Genomic DNA, 1,114 nt, shown 5'->3' on the forward strand with positions numbered 1-1,114 from the left:
ACGTCAACGAAATCGGGCATCCGATGTGGAGCTCCACTAGTTTGCACAAGACGCTGAAGGCAAGCACATGAGATAGTGGTGCGCACCAACGGCTGTACCTGAGCAATCCGAATTCCGCTCACGCATGCTGAATCGGCCACTTGATGTTAAGCTCCAACTAGTTTGCACAAGACGCTGAAGACAAGCACATGAGATAGTGGTGCGCACCAACGGCTGTACCTGAGCAATCCGAATTCCGCTCACGTATCCTGACGGATTGACCAATTACCGCCTAAACCATTTCGGAAGAGTATTCAACTTTAATATCAATCAAAGTGACTAGCTACATGGCTCGATTAGTTCAGCTGGATAGAATGTCTGCCTACGGAGCAGATGGTCGTAGGTTCGAATCCTGCATCGGGTATACATTAACCTCACTTCCTCTTCACCCATCCTACGTCAACGAAATCGGGCATCCGATGTGGAGCTCCACCTAGTTTGCACAAGACGCTGAAGGCAAGCACATGAGATAGTGGTGCGCACCAACGGCTGTACCTGAGCAATCCGAATTCCGCTCACGCATGCTGAATCGGCCACTTGATGTTAAGCTCCAACTAGTTTGCACAAGACGCTGAAGACAAGCACATGAGATAGTGGTGCGCACCAACGGCTGTACCTGAGCAATCCGAATTCCGCTCACGCATCCTGAATCGGCCACTCGATGTGAAGCTCCAACTAGTTTGCACAAGACGCTGAAGGCAAGCACATGAGATGGTGGTGCGCACCAACGGCTGTACCTGAGCAATCCGAATTCCGCTCACGTATCCTGACGGATTGACCAATTACCGCCTAAACCATTTCGGAAGAGTATTCAACTCTAATATCAATCAAAGTGACTAGCTTCATCGCCCGATTAGTTCAGCTGGATAGAATGTCTGCCTACGGAGCAGATGGTCGTAGGTTCGAATCCTGCATCGGGTATACATTAACCTCACTTCCTCTTCATCCATCCTACGTCAACGAAATCGGGCATCCGATGTGAAGCTCCACCTAGTTTGCACAAGACTCTGAAGGCAAGCACATGAGATAGTGGTGCGCACCAACGGTTGTACCTGAGCAATCCGGATTCCGCTCA

General features: G+C 50.1%; 2 non-coding genes across 2 annotated transcripts; both read left to right on the forward strand.

The window, feature by feature from the left end:
• Window positions 1–329: 329 nt before the first annotated feature.
• Window positions 330–403, forward strand: Pmar_PMAR004957. Its single transcript has one exon. It is a non-coding gene; the product is annotated as a tRNA-Arg (tRNA).
• Window positions 404–886: 483 nt separating this feature from the next.
• Window positions 887–960, forward strand: Pmar_PMAR004958. Its single transcript has one exon. It is a non-coding gene; the product is annotated as a tRNA-Arg (tRNA).
• The last annotated feature ends 154 nt before the right edge of the window (window positions 961–1,114 follow it).

The sequence above is a fragment of the Perkinsus marinus genome, assembly GCF_000006405.1.
Source record: "Perkinsus marinus ATCC 50983 genomic scaffold scf_1104296964292, whole genome shotgun sequence".
Lineage (NCBI taxonomy): Eukaryota > Perkinsozoa > Perkinsida > Perkinsidae > Perkinsus > Perkinsus marinus.